We start from the raw sequence: 19,804 nt of genomic DNA on the forward strand, positions 1-19,804 counted from the left end.
CTCAAAAAATAAAATATTGTCAATAGAGACTTATTTTTATATGGTATAACATTTTGTATTATTCTATTTTTTGCTTTCTCCCACATATAGCTTCAATTTAAAAGTTGTTTAAGATATGCTAGCTGTTTAACATGTCTTTGGTAGGGTGCTAAAGAATTCATTAATTTTACCTCATTTAATCCTTGTAACAATCAGATAAAGAAACTAGCACCAAAATAACTTGCTTGAAGTTATTTAGTCTATAGAAAGGAGAGAAATCAACATTTTAATACTTCATGATGACTGCAGTTAATAACAACACATTACATAGGCTCACACCCATAATCCTAGCTCTCTGGGAGGATTAGGGTTCAAGGCCAGTCCAGGGAAAAAGTTAGGAAGACTCCATTGCAACAGAAAAAGCAAGCTGGGCATGGTGATGCACGCCTGTCATCCCAGCTGTGGTGGGAAGCCTGAAACGGGGAGGGCTGTGGTTCAAGACCAGCTCATGTAAAAAGTTCTCAAGCCTCATCTCAACCAATAGCTGCTTGTGGTATTGTATGCCCGTCATCTCAAGCTACCTGGGAGACCAAGATTTGGAAGATCAAGGTTCCAGGCCAGGCTGTTGGGGGGTTGGGGGGAAGCTGGACACAAAAGTTTGTGAGACCCCATCTCAACCAAAAAAAAGGGGGCATGGTGGCACATGCTGGTCATCCCAAAGAAAGGTGGGAAGCTTAAAATTGGGGTCCAGGCCAGCCTGGGTAACAAAGCAACAAGACCCTATCTCCAAATTAACCAGAGCAAAAAGGGTTGGCGGCCCTTTGGTGGCAGAGAGCCTGCCCAGCAAGTACTAAACCCTGAGTTTAAAACCCAGACCCACCAAAAATAATAACTATGTGTTGCAATTGGAAATTGCTAAGAGAGTGCATTTTAAGTGTTCTCACCACAAAAAGATAAGTATGTGAGGTCATATGTATATTAAATAACTTAATTTAGCCATTCCACAGGTATATATCATGTTGTACATCATAAATATATACAATTTTACTTGTCAATTAAAAAGTTACTTAAAAGCCACAAGAATTTCTGAGTCTTAATTTCCTATTCAACAAAGTAGGAAACACTAATTTTCTTCCTTTCTTTCTTTCTTTTTTCTTTTTCTTTCTTTCCTTTCTTTCTTTCTTTCTTTCTTTCTTTCTTTCTTTCCTTTCTTTCTTGTCTTTTTTCTTTCATCTTTCTTTCCTGGCAGTACTGGGGTTTGAACTCAGGGCCTCACAGGTGCTTTACCACTTGAGCCACACTCTCAGCCTATAAAGATGCAATTTTTAAGCAATTAGACCATCCCCAAGCATTCTCTCTGTTAATTCACTTACCTATTCTTCCATCTGTCCATTTACACAGCTCTTTAACAAACATCAAATTTCTGAGCCAAAAACACTACTATATATTAAACTTATTCCTACAGAGCCAAATTTATGAAATATAAATTGAAATTATTACTCAAAGTATGTTATATATTGTTGAAACTCTGGAGGCTAATGCTAAATATTCTATTTAATAAGTATATGACATTCTGTACGTTTTGAAGTATTAGTTTTGGATTTTTGTCATAGGGAAGAGTAATAGCATTTTTAAATTCTTACTGGATTTGTGCTGTTTATGCATGCCATCATTCTCAATGCGGTAGGAATGAATGGAGAGGTAGCCTTTGTATACTATTTAATGTCTTGCCTCATATGACAGACACCTTCAATAAACATTTGTGAACTAAATGGATGAACTAATGGACAGCTGAGATTAACTTTTTCAGCTTTACAACTGGCACTGACTCCTTGAATGCAGCTTACCATATGAACTATATCTCTGAGATTGACCATACTCTGGAAAATATAGCATGAGTCCAATTTTGGCTTTGCCTTACTGGCTGTGCACCCTAGGACAAATCACCTAACAGCTTCAGGTTCTTCTTCACGTCTATAAAATGGAATTAGACATAATTATCTACCTCAGAGAGTTAGTATCAGAAGTAAATGGATTTGTATTGGAAAGGGATTAGAACCATGTCTAGCACCTGGTGAGTCTACCTGGCTCTTAGCTACTATCATTAGTTTCTTCTTCTTTTTTTTTTTTTGCAATCTTGGAGCTTGAACTCAGGCCCAACACCTTGAGCCACTCCACCAGCCCTTTATTTGTGAAGGGTTTTTTCGAGATAGGGTCTCACAAACTATTTGCCCAGGCTGGCTTTGAACTGCCATCCTCCTGATCTCTGCCTCCGGAGTAGCTAGGATTACAGGTGTGAGCCACCGGTGCCTGGCCATTAGTTTCTTCTAAGGGTCAGTCTACTTTTCTGTTCCCCAATTTCCCAGATTTTCTTTTACATATTACTTTAACAATGGAAAGAAATAAAGAGTTACATTTTTCAGAGGTACTTTATTTCTGGGCACACTTCCAGCTATGGCCAGCTATCTGTGGCACTTAGATAGTACTAAACTTAATGCCAAAGCAAGAATCAGTCCACCTACACAGGATCAAAGTGCATACACCTGACATCAGCAACCACCTGTATGCACACGTGTTGGCATGAGCAACAGACCCACCAGCTGACCTGGATCCCCAGCTCCTTCTGGATCCTACAGCATCTCTGTTACTTCTGTCCATCATATCTGTACCTTCTGATGAGAGCCCAAGACACTGGCAGAAGATTAACACCGTAAGCCATTTTTCAGGGCTGATAATGAGAGTGACTTTTTCACATTGTAAGTGGAATCATTCCACTTTAATCTTTAGCCCTCTCCCTTCCATACCCAGTAGCAATTATAGCAAAGTAAAAGCTTTCTTTCCTCCCCAGGTAATGGCACACTAAATTCTTCCCACCTTGCTCAGTGGCTCTCACTGGGCATCGCAGTCGCCTGAGGGGCTTTAAGAATCACTGAGCCTTGGGCCCAATTAAATCAGGATTTATAGTGGAGGACCTAGACACTGTTTTCAGGTTTCTTTTGTTTGTTTATTTGTTTCTTTGCTGTTTTGTTTTTACCTGTCCAGGTAATCCTAATTTTCATCTAGGGCTGAGAATCGCTGGAAGGATGGTTTGAGTGTCTCCTCAGTGTAGCCCCGAACTTGAACGTCACTGGGTCTTCTGTGAAAAAAGATTAACCACATCAGTGTGTACAATGGAACATCTCAGGAGAAGGAATAGGGAAGTGTATTGTATGCTAATTGTGTCTGGGTCTGCTTAGGCTGAGGGGAAAATTCTGTAAAGCAAGAGAATTGTGGTAAGTGTGTTACCAGTGATGAGAAGCATAATAAAAGCATTGCATGAGTTTTGAGCACTTTCAGTCTGCATGGACTGTGCTTAGTATTTGATAATCTCTTTTGCCCCAAAGTTGATTTTGTTATTCCCATTGTATAGATGAAGAAACTGTGGTTCAGGCAAGCTGAGGAACTGGCCAAGGAGCTTACCTTCCGACTTGGGTTTCCCTGACTCCAAAGCCTACATCACTACCAATTGCAGGCCTCGTTGTGGGCCTAGCAGCAACCATCAAAGTACAGGGTCCAGAGAATCACCAGATGGTAAATCTTGAGGTCACTAACTTCTGATTGGGTAGCCTCTTCAATTCTGGTGTGGCCTCTTGTATGTGGATTTGAAAGTGTGGGAAATTGGAGGGCTCTGGATTCATCTAGAATCAGTATAAACCAAGATGGAACTTGTTCTTTGGGTTTTGCAGACTAAGCATGAGATAGAGTGCATTTACACTAGATTTCAGAATCTTCTGGGTTTTGCTTTGTTTTGTTTTTTATTGGTGGTACTGGGGTTGAACTCAGGACCTCGCACTTGAAGGCATGTACTGTAACGCTTGAGCCCCTAGTTCTTTTTGTTTTTAGTTTTAGATAGGCCCTTGTGCTTCTTGACAGAAGAAACTTCATTAAGCACAGACTCCAGCATGAGGCCCTGGGTTCCATCCCTAGTACCTCTTTACCTTCTGTGAGCCAACCACTACTACCAGGGGTCCAAAGATGAGAAGGCATGGACTGACAAAGCAGGGCATTGTGGGAGCTCAGAGCAGGCACTTAGCCCAACCTGGTGACTCGTGGAAGACCCAAGCTTGTCTGAAAGGCTCAAATATGAGTTGTGTAGTCCACCAGGCTTTAGTACAGGACTAGAAACACTCTAGATATTTCAAAAAGAGAAAGAAGTTCTAAGAGTCAGGCAAGGGTTTACATAACTGTTGGAAAGGCTTGGAGGGGCAGAAGTCAGGGGCTACCCCTGGAGTACTAAGTTCAAGAGCCCACAGCAGTAACTATGACCCAGAAATCAGGGTGATGTTGCTACTGACAAAACTTCTTTACACACTCACAGACCTGAAGACTTGCCACTCCGCAGGACACTAGCCAACAACATGAGCTGCCTTTTCACATTACCTTGCTTGCCAGGAACAGCAGCAGCGGAGGATGGCTTCTGCTTTGCATCTGCCTGCCAAATCTCACCTGAAGGGACCTCATTAACAGAGCAGAGTTCAGACCCACACCCAGCAGCAGGGGAGTCTGGCAAGCATCGTTCTGAGGTTTCCAGTCTCTTCAACTAGATTGCTGGAAGGATAGAACAGAGGCCATGAGAGTCACTCCTCATGGCTACTAAAAAGTGAGGAATTCCGAGACACAGGAACTAGACCGAGCAAAGGGCATGGAGCCAGGAGAGGGCACGGCTCAAGTGTTGAACAGCTAGGGATTGCTAGGCTATCACAGAGAAACAGAAGCATTGGAAAGGAACTTTTTACATCACAGTGCACCCGTGTCTAATCAAAGTGTTTTTTCATTAATTAGATTCATGTCTTTACCTGACACATAACACACCTGTGATACTGTATTTGATCTATTCAACTGACTAGTAGTGCAGAAGGACAAAGGGGATGAGCAGACAGCACAAAAGAAAATCAATGAAAGCATTAGGCAGTATTTATCAAAAAGTAACCAGGGCCTACCTTAATTTTGTGCTGCTATAAAAAAAATACAAAGTACTCTGGGCATTTCAAATAGAGAAAGGTTTAGTACTAAGAATCATGCAGGGTAATTTTTTTTTTTTGAGGTACTGGGGATCAAATGTAGGGCCTTGTACATGCTAGGCAAGTGCTACCATGGAGCCCCTTTAGGAAAACAAATTTGTCACAATTCTGAAGGCTGGGAAATTCAAGTCAAGTTGGCATCTGGTGAGGACTTTCTTGCTGCTTCATCCCATGACAGAGGGCAGAAAGGAGAGAGATAGAAGGAGAGAGAGAGCAAATTCAGCCCTTTGTTGTTCATGAAAGAGTCCTTATGGCCTAATCACCTCTTAAACCTCCTACCTCTTAATGGTATAGCCATTAAATTTCAACATGGATTAGGGTAAGGCAAACATGAACGTCTCCAGGCTTATGATTACGACCCAAGAGTCATCTTTCCTTTCTCCTTCATGACAGAGCCCTAGCTGCTTTTTTAGTTTTCAGACATGAACCCTCTCTGCATAGCTATGTGCTCAGGGAAGGCAGGAGCTCTAGTCCAAGCTCCAAGATACAACACACGACTGGTCCAATCAATCACGTTACTCCCTTTCTTCTTATCAGTATTGAAGTCACACACCTGCACAATCCTGGCCAAGAAGGGAGAGTGCCAATGTGAAGTAAGTCTGTCAATGGGTTTATAGGAAAGGTTTTACTCAAAAGAAGAAGCAGTCCTTTCTCCTATGGGTATTGTTTTATCTCCATTAGACCTGCCCCAATGGGGCTATCCTACAACCACATAAGAGCTAAGCTGACACACTGAGGAAGATGACATCAAGCCTGCCGGCCCTCAGACTTCTTGTCATATGCTATAATCCATTGCTTTGCTTTCAAGCCAGTGGATTCAGTGTTTTCTGTCACTTGCAACCAAAATCATCTTAACTACTACATAGATTCTATGTGCTGGAGATAAAAATATGCCACTTCTATTTGACTAATGGAAGTCTCTGGAAGAGGTTTGAGAACAGGAACTTATTCTCCTTTTCTTTCTTTCTTTCTCTCTCTTTTTTTTTAAACCAGAAAAACCATTATTCATCCTTAAAAGCATTCAGGACCCACTTAAATGTCACTTCTGTCGCACTGAATTATTTGTTTCTGCTACTCTATTAACAGAATTTTACTCATCTTTTTAAACCAATAGGTATTGGTTAATATTTTTTGGCATGCTTGGTACTGTTTTAGGCACAAGGGATACAGCAAGGAACTAGTCAGATGCATGGAGAGTCTAGTCTACCAGGAAGACAGCAAATGAATGAAAATTGTAAGTATAATGACTTATAAAAGGGGAAGCTCCGATGGCAGGATTTAAAGGAGGGACATTACTGCTTTATGATTATTTTGCAACACTGTGACTATCTGCTCATACACCAGTTTTCCCACTAGACTGTGTTCTTGTTATCCCATATTCCCAGCCCCTGGGCAGATTGTATTTTACAAAGAGAGTTGGGACAGCTTTCCCACCCCAGGTGGCTGTCAGCAGTGTAACTTTGCCATTTTCCCAGAGAGCAGGGAGAGTAGGAAGCTCCAGGCCCCATCCTCTCAATCTTGGTGGCTTGTGATTGTTTTGGCTCCCAGACTATGCTAGGAGCAAGGCAGCAGGACTTCTGGGTAGGTCACAAATGGCCATGCAACTTTTACCTGGTTTTCTTGGAATTTTTTTTTTTCTTTTCGCTACTGGGGATTGAATTTAGGGTCTCAATCTTGCTAGGCAAGTGCTTTACAATTTCAGCCATGCTCTGTGTCCTTTTCTTTTTAGTTTGCTTTTTAGATAGGGTTTCACACTAACTTTTCCCCAGCTGGCCTAGATCTGAGATCCTTCTACCTCTGCCTCCCAAGTAGCTGGGACCACCACACCCAGCCTGAAACACTGCTATCTTGGAACCCACTGTAGGTGTCCCAGCTGAGCCTTCAGGTCATCTAAGACTAGGGGTCTGACTCCTGGGTAAAGGAGATTCCAGATGATTCCAGTCCTCACCTCAAATCGCCCCAGCTGCATAAACCTTCCTAACAGGGGCCAGTGGATATCGTGGAGCAGAGATAAGCATCTTTGCCATGCCCTCTCCAAATTTAAGTGGAAGTAATGGTATTGTTTTACACCAGTAGCTTGGAGCACTTTGCTACATAGTGGTGGTAATTGGAATACCCCAAATCTGCCTTTCTGAAAGTCTCAGATGGTTGGGAGACAATTTTTTTTTTCTTTTTACCTGACCCAGTTGGTGATCAACTTAGGCACTGAAGCTTGGGAACTTTTATCCATCTCACTTTCATCCTATTGAATCTCCCTGTTGATGATATGCATGTGAAATGTCTAATCTTTTAAAACACAAATCTTCACCATTGATCTTAATATCCTGCTGCAGTGAGTTCCCCAGGTCAATTGTGTGCAGTGGGGGAAGAAAAGGACCTCCTTTCATCCATTTTAAACACGCTTCCTTTTCATCTCATCTTGTCCTCTTGTTCTTCCCCAAGTAAAGCCATTTCCATTTTGTGGGGACCTAGACACAGAGAACTGAGTTGAGACAATAATTTTCTTTGAGTTGGTCACCCAAAAGGCCTTGGGCACACTGGGACATGGAGCAGTGGATTTTAGCTGGTGACTTAAAGGTGATGGAGCACTTGTTTCTAATTAGTCACAGGTTTAGTTCTAAGCTGCAAAAAAAAAAAAAAAAAAAAATAGTCACTAAATTCTGCAAGAAGCAATGGGTTTCTTCTTATAGGGTTGGTAAATGGGCCAGAGTATTGTGAGAACACTGGACTAGGGTCAGAGCAATCTGGACTCAAGTCTTAGCTTGTGAGCCAGCTGTGTGCCGTTGGGCACAACACTCAACCTCTCGGGGCCTTATTTTGATCATCTAGAAAAGGGACAGATTCCATCGGTGTCCCATGGCGCCCTTTGGCGCTAACATTCTGTGAATTCTGTTTACCAGTCCTTTACAAACGTCTGCTGCCTGAATGCATGGGATGCCTTTTTCACCCTACTGTGGGGCTACAGAGAGCAACAGCAGCAACAAGTTCTTGTCTTCCAAAAACAAAATCTCAACTAGGTTCCTTTTACCAAACGTAGATTCCTGCTGTGACAGTAAGGGATGGTCTGGTAGCCTGAGTCCTCCGCTACCCGTGCTTCTCCAGGAATGTGTTCCTGTGTCCTATGTGGCCGCGTTCTGTTCCTCTTGTTAGGACTGTTGAGGAAGCTTGAAAACATCCCAGCATCATTTATGACAATATTTTCAGCATGTAGTAGGAACACTGAGATCTATCTAGGAGGAACAATTTGATTATTTAGGTCATTTGGGTAAAACAAGTCATAAGCGAGGCTTGTTAGCGTGACCATGCCACCCCAGTGGGTTGCCTTCATGTTTTAACGATTCCTTGGTTGTAGCTGAAAAGGAGAAACCATGTACCAACCACACTCGGTCGCCCTCCTGCTCTTCCTACTCACATTCCAGCTAAGGGACAACTTGGAGTGCCTGCTGCCCTCAAAGCCTTTTGCCTGTACTTGGCTACTCTGCCCATTGCTTGTGGCCTATTTCCTGTTTAACCAAGGGGTACACAAAACTGGTCAAAGTAATTGGTCAAATCATGGGGTTCATCTATTTTTTTTAATAGAGCAGTTTTGTGTTTAGGGAAAATTAAGCAGCTGGCACAGAGCGTTCTCCTAGAACTTAGAACCTTAGCTCTAAAGGTTTTGACAACTATGCAGTGTCTTGAACCCACCATTACAGTATCATACAGAATAGCTTCACTGCCCTAAAGCCTCCCACGCTCCCTTGATCCACTATTTATCCCTTCCTTGCCCCAAGCCCCTAATAATCACTGCTCTTTTTACTGTCTTTAGAGTTTTGCCTTTTCCAGAATGTCCTATAATCAGACTCATATAGAGGCATTTCTCTTAGCTATATACCTTGAAGTTTCCTCTACCTCTTTGTGTGGCTTCACAGCTCATATTTTTATTATCTGGACGTGCTGATTTGTTTATTCGTTCACCCACTGAAGGGCATCTTTGTTGCTTCCAAGTTTTGACAATTATGAAAAAAGCTGCTGTAAACATCCATGTGCATGCTTTTTTGTGGACCTAAATTTTCAACTCAGATGGATAAATACAAAGGAGCATGACTGCTGGGTCATATGGTAAGAGAATGACTTTTTTTTTTTGGTGGTACCGGGGTTTGAACTCAGGACCTCGTGCTTTCTAGGCAGGCGCTCTACCACTTGAGCTGCACCTCTAGCCCTAATGTTCCCTTTTTTTCTTTTCTTTTTTGGCAGCACTGGAGTTTGAACTCGGCCTCACACTTGCTAGACAGGCACTCTACCATTTGAGCCACTCTGCCAGTCCTTTTTTATGATGGGATTTTTTTGACATAGGATATGTCAAACTATTTGCCCTTGGTGACTTTCAACCACGATCTTCCTGATCTCTGCCTGTTGAGCAGCTAGGACAGATGCCCGGACAAATGATTTGTTTTTTAAGAAACTGCCCAAGTGTCTTCCAAAGTGGCCAGAGCATCATGCAATTCTGCCAGCGGTGAGTGAGAGTCCCTGTGGCTGTACAGCTTCCCCAGCAGTTAGTGTTGTCAGCCTTTTGACTTTAGCTGTTCTAATAGGTATGTACAGATACCTTATTGTTATTTTAATTTGCAATTTCCTACTGACATGTGATGTGGAGTGTCTTTTCTTGTTTTACTTTTGGCAGTACTGGGGTTTGAACTGAGGGCTTCACACTTGCAAAGCAGGCCTTCTACTTCTTGAGTCACACCCCCAACCCTTTTTGCTGTTTATTTTGGAGATAGGGTCTTGCTTTTTATCTGGGCTGGGCTGGACTGCTATTCTCCTATTTATGCTTTATGGGATGACAGGCACATCCTACCACACTCAACTTCTGTCACTGAGATGGGGTCTTGCTTTTCCCTTGGCTGGCCTAGTACCTTGATCCTCCCTGTCTCAGCCTCCCAAGCTCCTAGGTTTATAGGTGTGAGCCACCCATGTTTACTGTGGATCATCTTTTCCTGTGCTCACTTTCCATCTGTGGAAGTCTGTCAGATCTCTGCCCTTTTTGAAATTGTGTTCTTTTCTTACAAATATTTTTTTTACGGTTGTGATTTGTCTCTTCATTTTTTCAAATAGTGTCTTTTGCATTACAGAATTTTTTAATATTAATGAAGTCTGTCAAAATTTTATGCAATTTTTGATAACAATTTTGATATTGTTTTTCTTTCATGGATTGGGTTTTTTGGTGATGTGTCTAAAAAGATGCTTAAATTTCTGGGGTAAGTCCTAAAGCGAACTCTGAAGGGGTCTGATTGGACTGAAAGGAGCACCTTGAAAAATCTTGGAGCATTGTCCTAAGTGTCATCCTGCCATTTTAAGGAGGCTGGCGGCTCTGTGTTAGCCTGAACCACAAGCACCGAACACCCAGCCCTTTCAACCCTCCTTCAGTGTCCAGCAGCACTGCCAGCATTGCTACTCCTTCCCTTAAGAGGCCTCCTCCAGCCTGAACTTCATAGAGAGGAAAGATTCAGATTTAGCTTATGGATACATTATTGTTACTCAGTCCTTGGGGATTTCTTAAGAAAGGGATTAATTTTTAGACTAACAATGTATTTAAGCTTTTCCAACAAAATTAATCAACCAGTTATCATAAAATATTCCAGTTTTTCTAACCCAGAAACAGAGACAGTCTGCTCTGCTTTGTTTTAAAAAGATGACTAATTATTCTTTTTTTAAAAAATAAGTTCATTGTAACATAAGCAGGAAACTTAAAATTGGAAATGAGATTTGCAAAGAATAATACAAAGTAAAGTTATAACAGTATGCAGACATTTAGACAGTCAGATATTTCTCAGGTACCCATCTCTTTTATATAAAGCAACTTTAGTAGTTTTTGTGGTTACTACCTCATGACCTCATACGGCCTTGATATCCTGTTTGTAACTATACTGTGGAGTATCTGATAGACCACTTGTGTGAATGTTAATTTTGAATCTACCTAGATTTTGAGCTCCTCTAAGTCAGGAATCAATGATATTCACTACGCAGCTCAGGATCTTCTACGATGTGCTTATTGAGTTAATTTAAAAAATCTTTATCTACTAAGGATTAGTAGATGTTAGGTGTTATCATTTGTATATGATGAGTCCCCCAAAAAGGCTCATGTGTTAAAGGCTGGGTCCCCAATGAAAGCAGCATTCAGAGGTGAGGCTTTTGAGAAATGGTTGGATCCTGAGGGCTCTGCGTTCCTCAATTTAGTATATTGATGGATTCAAAATTTGAATCAGTGAGGATGACACTTTCAGCGCAAGAACCCTTGGTGAGCAATCCATACCAGCATGTAAGAAGGAAATTTTTTGACTCTGGGATTCTTAGATTCTTGGTGGCAGTCAGCAGAAAGAACAGACAAGAGATGTTATGGTTCTTCTCAGAAGGGATCAAAACTGTGTGGGTTAGGTAAGCCCTGCCTGTAATACTGGTTACACAGGAGATACAAGTAGGAGAATTGCAATCCTAGGCTGGTCTGGGAAAAAGTGCAAGAACCCATCTGAAAAATAACTTAAGCAAAAAAAACCCGTGTGGTTCACCTGGTAGAGCACTTGCCTTGTAAGTGTAAAACCCTGATTGGCAGAAGTAGGTCACTGGGGGCCTTCCTCTGAAGGGTATCTTGTCCCTGGCCTCTTCCTATCTCTCTCTTTCTCTCCTTTTTGGCCACTACAGGTGACCAGCTAATCACCTCATGATTATCTTTGAGGTTAATCAATCATGGACTAGAACCTCCAAAACTGTGAGCTGAAACAAATCTCTTCTCTTCATAAGCTGATTTCCTCAGGTATTTTGTTCTAGTGACAGAAAGCTGACTAATATGGGAAGGACACGTAAGTATAATTATAGAAATAAAATGAAGATTCAAGAAGCATGAGTGTTAAGTCCATTTTTGATGTTCTAAAACTACTTGAGGTTTGTCTTGCTCACAGGTCTGGAGGTTTAAGAGCCAGGCACCAGCATCTGTTTGGCTCTGGTGAGGGCCTCATGGTGAAGGCCCCACAACAGCAGGAACATGGGCAGAAGAGACTGGCAGGTCTGGTGGAAAGGGCACAGGTGTGAACAAGGAGGCAAGAGCAACTCAGGGGACATGCAGGCTTGCTTACAGCAATCTGCCTGCAAGAGCAAGAATGTACTCCAGTGAGAAATGATTTAACCCTTCTTAAAGACTGAATCATCTTCCGCTCGGCCCTACCTCATAAAAGTTCCAACCTCAGCAACACCACAGTGAGGATGACACTTTCAGCGCAAGAACCCTTGGTGAGCAATCCATACCAGCATGTAAGGAGGAAATTTTTTGACTCTGGGATTCTTAGATTCTTGGTGGCAGTCAGCAGAAAGAACAGACAAGAGATGTTATGGTCCTTCTCAGAAGGAATCAAAACTGTCTGGGTTAGGTAAGCCCTGCCAGAGGGACATCCCAGATGCTGAAGACAAGGACAGCTACATAGTGGCTTACCCATCCACATGACCTTGGGTCTGTGCATTTGCAAAATAATATGCAAGGAATATACTGTTGTTTCCAGCAGGAACTCAAACCCGTGCTTCTACTTCCCAGTACAAGAGGGTGAGTGATAGGAGCAACAGTAATGAAAATGTAAAAATACTGCCGGGCAGTCCTACCTGGAATAAGAAGCAGACACATGACTTCTTTTGGGTTTCTTTCAAATTGCCAGCCTTGTATAATGATGGTTCATTTATGAAGCCCTTGATGTATGGAAGGACCATCCATCCCAAAGTGGGGCATAATGTGAGTGGAGGCAATCCTGTGAGGTTACCTGAATGACTAGCTGACTCTCTTAGATGGTGAGCAGCAGTGCCAGATATCGAGCCCAGACTTCTAATCTTGTCCAGTGCTCTTGACCTTTGCACTTTGGACCAACCTAAACAAACCCCAGGCCCACCCACCAACTCCCAGGTGCTCCAAGCCTTTCTTCTATCAGCCTGGAGGCCAATTCTGAGAACTGAACCTGCTGTAGCTGGGAAGAACTCCTTTGGAGGCTCTCGACCTTGGCTGCATGTTGTTGCAATTATCTGGGGAGTTTCACAAAAAGGTTCATGCCAGGTTCCCACCCCTAAAGATTTTGATTTAATTGGTCTTCAGTGCAACTTCAGCATAAGGATTTGAGTCTGATTTTTTACGGCAGTATAGAATACATGTAGAAACGTGCACGTGCCCTAAGTATGCATCCTGATGGAGTTTTCCAAACCAAAGGTTCTTGTGTACCCACCACCCAGCTGCAGAATCAAAGTTCACTAGAATCCCAGAAGCACAAATCACACTTTCTTCCTTCAACTTGTGCACACACATGTGGAAGGACACACACACACACACACACACACACATGCACACACACACACTACCCAGACTTCTAATAGCAGGGAAAATGCAGGCATAAGGATTTTTTTTTAAACTTCTAATTCTACTGTGCAACCAGGACTGAGAACCATTGTCTTACTGGTTGAGAGTATGGCAGAAGGATGAACTAAGCCAAATGCCCAGACACAAGTAAACCAAAATTGAGTAAGAAAAAACCAAACTACACATATGCCTCAACCCAGGCCAATGCCGCCTCTGTTGTATGTAGAAGTCTGACTTCACCCCAGCAAGTCAACGGGATGGAAAAGTTTGTTGTTTTAATCAAGAGCCTTCATTTATAAACTTTTCCTTTCTCAGCATTCACTTCTTAGTGAAAGAAAACCTGCCATCAAGAAGGGTGCCAAAATGACGTGGCAAGTGATAATAAAACGTTGCTGGAGTGCTTTTAATGTACCAAGCCTCTCACTAAATCCTTCCTGCATTACCTCATTCAATCCTCACGACACCCAGTAATAACAGGTTCCCTTATTTTTCCCGTTTTACAGATGAGAAAACCTAGGCATAAAGAGATTAAGTAACTTGCCCAAGGGCACAGAGTGAGTAACTGGCAACACTTAACTTGCAGGGAAGCTCCTTGCTATAATACCACTGCGGTTTTATTTTAAATGTCAGTGCCAACTTCCCTCTGCTATTGAATACTTGGATAGAGGTGGATGCCACGCTGATTTCATTCTTGAAGCATACAGGGTAATGAGCTGGCATCCTAAGTCCCCAAAAAATCATGGAGTTTTACCTCCTTACTTTATAGGTGAAGAAATGGGTCAGAAGAGATTATGGGAAGAACTAAACCAAATGAGGGAATTAGAGAAAGTCCAAGCACTGGTGGAGAAAAGCCGGGTACAGCCATTGTGGGGCACCTATGATCTATTCCTTCTCACCCTCAGATACAGGCGTGGAGCCATGGCTAGCATTCTTATGTGGCCAGCATTATTACCTAACACTCACGGCCTACTCACATGTGAATATTATTATTTATATCACTATAAAAGTCATTGTATCGTGAGCTCACAATCTGAACCAGATACAAAGCTCACAGTCACTAAGGTATCCCAGTTGGAAACTGGGTTCTCTCGGGTTTCCCTGAGTTTGTTTGGATTTCATGTCACATGCAATCAGCCTTCCAGCATATTTATTCTGACAACAGAAGTGGCAGGGTGTATGAAAGAAATCACTTTGAGTTTTCATTGAAAACTTGGTGTTCCATGTGTAAGTCTTCTGTCTCAAGCCCTTCCAGAAAGCAAAACCAAGCTCAGAAAATTTAAAGCTATGGCTTTCCCATTTCTCCTCTACGATATTTTGCATTTGACTTTTACAATTTTTATTTATTTTATTTTTTCTCACTTCGAGGTGCTGGGAATCAATCCTGGGGCCTCACGCACATGCTGGGCAAGTGCTCTACCACTGAGCTACCTTCTCAGCCCCCTCTGAGATATTTTAGAGGTTCTTACCACTGTGAAAAACAGGGTTAGATCTCTAGCCTCCCTGGCTAGCTCTCGTCTACTCTTCAGCTATGTGTGTCCCTCACCAAGCTTTGTTCTGTCTTCCCTAGGCTTTTTGGTTTTAAACTCCCTCGGAGCAGAGTATCTGGTCTGTTGTGCTCTAATTTTTTTTTTCAGAGTAATTTTCCCAGTATAAATTACACCCTCAATTACTTTTCTCTCGCTAGAGCAGTGAATCACATTCTAAGAAGCTGTTAGGGTGGGGGCGGCTGGTTAGGAAGCCAGAGGCAGGAGGTGCGAGCCAGTGCTGGCTTGTCAACCTCCTTCTCTATTTACCCTCGGAGGCAGGCCAAAGTGCAGCCTTTGTGCTGAAGTCACCAGCAAGGGAAGTGTCTTCTGTGTCTGTTCATGCTGTACTCCTGGGTTCGGGGCCCTAAGTGAAGGGGACACCATGTTTTAGAGAAGAAAAATCTTAGTTGAATGTGGAGGGCTTGCTGTCTGAAGGCTTGTGTTTGCATCAGTACCCCCTTCTTCTTCCCTCCCCGTACCAGTGCCCCTGCCACGTGGCTCTGCAGTTCTTCCATCAAGAGATGAGTATATTCCTGATCCATTGACTCCGACTGTGACGACTTCTTCAACCAATAGGATGTTAGCAGATGTGATAGGAGCAGAAGCTTGTGTGATTAGACTTGCTCTTTTATGTCTGCAGTTTCCATAAGAGTATGCCTGGGTGAATCCGCTGGTCCTGAAGATAGGGGCGATGAGAGATGTGTGGAGCAGAATCTGTCCCAGTCTGGCCCAGCCTAGAACAGAGCTGACCCAGAAATGCATAAGCAAACCCAGCTAAAATCAGCAGATCAGACTGGCCAGCCTTCATGTGGACAGCAAATGCAGGAGCTGTAGGAGGAAGTGATAGAGGTTTTAAACCTCTGACTTTTGAGGCTGTTAACTGCCCAGCAATGGTGATGAAGTCATGTCTTCTGAGACTGTTGTGATGATTGTATGAGAAACTAGAAACAAAATCATTTTGCAAAGGTACTGTTGCAGGGACTCAGAGAATGGACTCAATAGGCTCTGGATTGGGACCCTGAAGACCTGAGTCCAAATCCAACCCTTTTAACTTTTCTGGATAGTCCCATAAAACTACAGAGCTGACTGGAAGACACACCACATGGAGTCTGGAGAAGATGTCAGGAAATTACTCTGGGTCCAAGAATTCACTGTAGAGTTGAGAAAGGGACAGGGAAGGTGGAAGGCAGCTCACAGGGCATTTTATTTGGGTATCAAAATATTAAAATATTATTATTAAATATTATATAATGTCATAACCAAATAAATGGACAGATCCATTGAATTATGAATTGGGTGATTTTTGAAGACTGTTTGATTAAAGATAAGAGGGAGACTTGGAGACCAATTATAAAATAAAGTTTCCATTTTCCCAGAGATCAAAGATGCTGTCTTGAAAGTGTGGAATCCAGGAATGAGCACAGGAGGAGAACGAGCTCAAACATTGTTTATAGAAAGCACTCTCTTGACATCTCTTCAGTTGGAATAAAGCAATAGTGGGAAGGATTAGGAAGTGCTTAGCCAGGTAGAGAGGTGAGCAGTGACTAGGAGTTAGATACCTGTCTGAGCTACCTCTTTAGTTACCTTTAACTTTTCTCTTGGTCATTTATTACATGACCTTGGACAAGTTACCTTCATTATAGACAAGTGGATGAATTACAATTCATTCACTCATGTTTTGATTGCATGCTGCATTCTAGCAACTGTGTTGGATGCTGGGGATGAAACGGTGAACAAGATGTTCTTGAGATGGCTATCAACTCCAACTCAGGCTAGATGGATTTTCCATATATTGTCATTCATGTCAACATATATATAGCATTTGATTCCTTTTCAAAGGGGAAAATTATAGCTCAGAGAGATTAAGTGGCATGTCCAAAGTCACATACTTTATAAGAGAGAAAAAATTAAGCTGGACACTAAATTCTGTTTTGTCTATACTGAACTATTCCAGTTCCTCTTGTGAGTTGCTTGATTTTATTATCAATGTCATTTTCACACATTGTTTTAGGAGTACATCCCTGTGTGCAAAGTAGAGTTAGGTGCTTGAATCTGGGTTTTTGTTCTATGGTGATCTTTATGTGATCTATAAATGAAAGGATCAAGTTCTCAGTTTCTAAGGCTGTAGATGCAGGGTTTTGTGAGATTTTTCTTTTCTTCTTCTTCCTCTTTTGTTTTGGTTTTTTTTTTTTTTTTTTGAAGTAGGGTCTTCCTATGTAGCCTAGGTTGGCCTGGAACTTGCTATGTAAGTGGGCTGGCCCTGAACTCATGATCCTCCTGCCTCAGCCTCCTGAGTACTGGGATTATAGGAGTAAGCCACTACACTAAGTTGGATGTAGCTTGTGTGTGTGTGTGTGTTACGGGGGTGTGAATTCAGGGCCTCACACTGGCTAGGCAGGTGAGCTACAACTTGAGCCACTGCACCAGCCCTGGATGTAACTTTTTTATTGAATAGATACAAAGCCTAAATATACAAAAATAAGGGACTAGTTTAATCAAGTATGTTTCTTCTGCTCAAACAAGGGTATATTGAAAACATGAAACATAATTATTTTCTTCTCATGCTTTAAAAATCAGTGTAAACTGTTTTACCTCCTCCAGGACAATTTGAAAATGTATTTTGAACGTATGAATGGACATGTCTTTTGTTCTAACAGTTTTATGCTAACAGAACTCATAGTAAAGAAATTCACAAGATTATTGAGTAGCTGTTTTTTCCTAGTAAAAGATTGGTGATAACTTAAATGGTCACCATAGGAAACAGTCAAATAAATTCTGGTACATTCTGGACAAGGAAGAGAGAGGGAGGCAGGTTTTATGTACTTATGGAACACTTCCAAACTGTCCTGCCAACAGGTAAGTGTTGGTGGAAGAGTCTAGATGAGCAATCTAGGAGTCTAGAAAGAAAAGGTCACCATAGTTTGGCTTACTGGATCAGAGGTAGTGAGTTTCTTCTTTGTCAACCTGCACCCACCCTTACTGACTATGTACCATGTGGAAGGTGCTCAGGCATGTTTTATAAAAGATATCAAATGCTATGAGAGCAAGCCCCTCACATATCTAGTATATTCTAGGGGTGGTGTACATGATCTTTTTTTTTTCCTTTGGTAGGACTGGAGTTTGAACTCAGGGCTTCACACTGACAAAGCAGGCACTCTACGGCTTGAACCATACCGCCAGTACATTTTGCTGTGGTTATTTTAGAGATGAGATCTTGTGAGATTTGCCAAGGCTGAACTCAAATTTTGATCCTCCCAATCTCAGCCTTCCCAGTAGCTAGGACTATAGACCACTGGCGATGGGCTCTGTGATCTTTAAATATAGGAAATAATTAACAATTGAAATCATCACATACTCAGAGAGAGAGAGAGTATAGAATCAACCTTGTATTGGGATAAGGGAAAGGTTTGGGCTTGAGAGGGTCAGAGGTCATCATGAGAATTTCATTCGTGTTAGGAAAGAATTAGACAGAACAAGACGATGACGGTGAGAGCCAGGTCTAGAATAAGCAAGACAGGCTAGGGGTTACTGGGACCACTTTGGCTGGAGACGCAAAGACGGGCTTAGAGAGTGACTCAGTGATAAGATGAGAACGGGAGATGGGCAGCAGCAGAGGACCTTGGATGCCGAGATAGACATCTGGAATTTTGTTCAGGTGTTTGACCAGAGGCAATGTGCACCCGCAGCTTACTCAGGAGGATAGTCCAGCTGTCCTAGGCCAAGTGGCTCATCTGCAGCTTAAGAGGCCCCTGAAGACCATGACAGGAATCCAGGGATGAAGTGCAGAGACCCAAGCTAGGTCACTCCTGAAAAAAGTAGAAAAAGAGAGGCAGACACTAAGCTATTATTTCTTAGCCTTCCCTGCCTGGACACGACTTTGAGATTCCACAACACGCGCTTACCTCCTCCTGGCAAGTTATAATTACTGTGACAATCATTACCTAGGATTTTACAGTTGTATATTGCTGTTGATTGTGCAAGAACATGGAAGTAAAAGACAATTATGGTCACTTACACCCTTACTCTTTGTCCCCAGACTGTCACAGACTGAGAACTGATGAGCTGGGCTGGAAGTGTACCTCAGTGGTAGCATAGGTGAGATCCTGACTTTAATACCCAGCAGCCTCACCAAAAGAAAGAGTAGGAAGAAAGAAAGCTGATGGGTACCAAATCTTCTGAGCTGATTCAGAGCAGCACTCAGTCTGCTGCTGTGCTCAAGAGAAATGATGAGCATAAACCCACTTCCTGAAAGCAAAGGCTACTGGGTGGGAGTAGTTCTCAAGTTATTTTCCTAGTATTCACTCAGAATTTTCATTGATGTTTTCACTGAAAGAGTTACTAAAGTAAAAAGTAAAATATGATATGAATGAAAAAAGGAGAGTCCTTTGAGAGAGAGCCAGTGTGTGGGGAGAAGATGCTTATGGGGCAAGTATGATAGAAGTATTATGAATTTGTATGAAGATAGCATAATGAAACCCACAAAAACTCTTTAAAAAGGAGCAGAGAGGAGGGGGAGGGCCTAAGAAAGAGTAATATAGATGGGGTGAATTTGATCAAAGTACATTACATGCATGTATATAAATATAATAATGAAACCTCTTTGTGTGATTAATTTATGCTAATAAAAATTTAAAAAATGAAAACCTCACATACAAAAAAGAAAAATGTTACTTAAGTTTTAAAAAAATGAATAAAGCAAATATATACTTTAAAAACTATATAGCTTTTTTTTAAAAAAAAACTAGATTTTGATTGCTGTCATGTACAAAGGGCCATGTTGCATTGCTATAGGCACAGAGCAAGTTTCCTGACAGTATCATGTGCACAGCTTCTGCAAAAACCATGGCTTAGGTTTGAACTGTGAAACATGGGAG

At 42.0% G+C, this 19,804-nt stretch overlaps 1 long non-coding RNA gene across 1 annotated transcript in view; it reads right to left on the bottom strand.

Moving 5' to 3' along the window:
• The window catches only part of LOC141422625 (uncharacterized), a 38,963-nt gene continuing 19,159 nt past the window's right edge, over positions 1 to 19,804 (bottom strand). Inside the window, exons 2-4 of the long non-coding RNA XR_012447365.1 lie at positions 18,622 to 18,736; positions 3,014 to 3,115; positions 1 to 1,287 (exon numbers count right to left, since the gene is read on the bottom strand). This is a non-coding gene — a long non-coding RNA (uncharacterized lncRNA). The remainder of the gene's footprint in view (positions 1,288 to 3,013; positions 3,116 to 18,621; positions 18,737 to 19,804) is intronic.

This window comes from Castor canadensis, chromosome 4 (assembly GCF_047511655.1).
Source record: "Castor canadensis chromosome 4, mCasCan1.hap1v2, whole genome shotgun sequence".
Taxonomy (NCBI): domain Eukaryota; kingdom Metazoa; phylum Chordata; class Mammalia; order Rodentia; family Castoridae; genus Castor; species Castor canadensis.